General features: G+C 42.5%; 1 protein-coding gene across 2 annotated transcripts in view; it reads left to right on the top strand.

Moving 5' to 3' along the window:
* Positions 1-2,362, top strand: part of ARHGAP24 (Rho GTPase activating protein 24) — a 164,862-nt gene that overhangs the window by 94,368 nt on the left and 68,132 nt on the right. The window lies entirely within an intron of this gene.

Below are 2,362 nucleotides of genomic sequence, written 5' to 3'. Positions count from 1 at the left end.
TGTGCGTGTGTGTAGTGCCGTGGGGAGCGGGGCAGTGCTTTGCTGTCTCGCATTTGCACCCTTTTGGTTCAACTCGTCTGTGCAGCGCTTGTGGATTCCTTGCCTCAGAGTCAGACCCAGGCTTTGGAGTGAGCGTTGATGCAGTTTAGCTGCATTGCTTTGTTTTAAAATAACTACATGTGTTTCACCCTTAATGATACCATTATCTTAAAATAGCTCGATGTGCTGCCTCCCTTGAGTTACTTGGTAGAAAAAACAAGGAAGGGGAACTGCTGAATTCCCATGAACTTTGTGTTCATAGATCCTGCTAGGCTTTCAGCATGCTGAGCTGCTTGTAGCAGTCTTCTTCGTGTACTAGAAATGTGTATTACCAAACTGTTCTCTGCTGCTGTGGTCACATTCTCTGCCCTAGCTATGCTTAAGGTACATTTGAAAATACGGGTGGAGTGGCACTTCCATGATGGCGGTTTTAGTGTACTCCTGTTAGATCTGTGCATCTGTATATTAACAGTGCAGATGGTGCAAGCAGAGTAGCTATAGCATGTGCTGGCTTCCTTGTGCATTAAATTAGTTCATATAATTAGATAATAATCAGTTATGCTCATGGGAGATGAAATAGTTAATGTTTTGATGCTTGTCTAAAAAAAATTTCAAATACCCTGTTTTGTTCTCACTGGTTCTGGCCAATCCAGACTTTTATCCTCCAGAAATAGTCTTCATCACTAGTTGCCAGTTTCAGCGCTAGTTACTAAAACAAAGGCAAGTAGAATGAAAAGTCACTTACTCCATGGCCTGAATTCAGTAAACTGAGTCTGCACGGTTTAGAATTTATACTTTCAGAGTAATTAAGATGAATTATTTGGGTTTTCTTCTGGCAAAAAGCAGAGGTGGATGAGATTTTATTAAAACTTCAGCGACAAATGTTTTAGTGTTAGGGCACTTCTCTGGGACATGCTGTACACGTCAGTGTAGATGAAAGTTCTGTGTTTGCTTATGGTGATCAAATGCACAAATTTTACCTAACTGCAGGAAAGGCTGACTGCATATTTCTTAATCAGTGCTGTGTCTTCCCATCTATTAGTCCTGTTAATCCTGAGTGTTTAAAGGGCAGGTACCACACAGCCCACTTCTAGAATTACTCACCGGCACGTTGTAGTGTTTGTGTTTGCATAGGGGATACTTGTGCACGGTGCAACCCTGACACCTTTCAGGTGAGCAGTGCAGTTTGTGTCTGGCATGGGCTGGAATCAGCCTGGCACAGGGGACGATCTGTGTGACTAACTGCATTGTCTAATTTTGATACTCTGGTACCTCTGTATTGGAAAGACACCTCAAAAGGCAAGCTCCATTACCTCAGGGATACTGCAGTCCTTCTCAGCTACCTACAGGTGCTGTCCACACCCTGCTTGAGGACAGCTCAAAGTAGCAGCACTTCAGTTGCTGTTTGGTAGTGGGAATATGAGAGGTAAGGGGAAGGGAGTTGCAATGCTTCTGAGAGCTGTTAGGAAGTGATTATGTGTTTACACAATATTTGGATATAAACCCCCTCTTTTTCCTCACACCCTTAAGCCTTTTAGTGAGGTGAGTGGGTGAGATGCTGTGCTGCCGGTCACACATCATGCCCTGAGCTCAGGAGAAGGTGGCCCTGCAGGGTGTGTTGTAACACCCTGATTCTGGAGCTGCTCATGGATAGAACTCCCTTCCTGTGCTCTGCTGCTGCCTCTGGGCTTCTCCCTCCTAAATGGGGTTACTCTTGTACTTCATTGTCTGTGCAGGTTCTGAGACAGGTCAGAAATCTCATTTGAAGGAGGTGAAGTATCTTTCTGGCTTTATTGTACCAGTTGCGAAGTGATGGATTGCACATAAGCTCTGCACCTGATATCTCTTGCAGGCCATAAATCCAAGTGATGCAGCTCAAAAGCAAACTGTAAAGTCCAGACTGACACTGACATTTAAATGTCCATTCAGGGAAATACTGGTTTCTGAGCTATGGCTAAAGATGAGCAGGTGTCAGATTCATTCTCATGTCCTCTGAATGCAGTGCAGTAAGTCACAATTATCTCATCTGTTTTAAAACAGCTTTCTGGGGATTTTTGATTTTTTTCCCCTGATCTTTGTTAGCTAATTCAAGTAGAAGTGGCTTATAAATTAAACATAATTTTCTAATGAATCCAGCTCATCCTTCTTAAGTCAAGTCTGATACAAAACCAAACTCATTTTAATCATTAAATGAAGTCATTGACTCTTTTTGTCTGTGAATGTCAGATGGTAGCAGATTACTGAAGTACTTAATCTGAACATTATCCATAGAGTGCAGCTCCCTCTTCTTCCAAGATATAGTTATTAAATGTTCTAATACCAT

The sequence above is a fragment of the Geospiza fortis genome, unplaced genomic scaffold (assembly GCF_000277835.1).
Source record: "Geospiza fortis unplaced genomic scaffold, GeoFor_1.0 scaffold11, whole genome shotgun sequence".
Classification (NCBI taxonomy): Eukaryota; Metazoa; Chordata; class Aves; order Passeriformes; family Thraupidae; genus Geospiza; species Geospiza fortis.
This window is presented reverse-complemented; position numbering and strand designations above follow the sequence as displayed.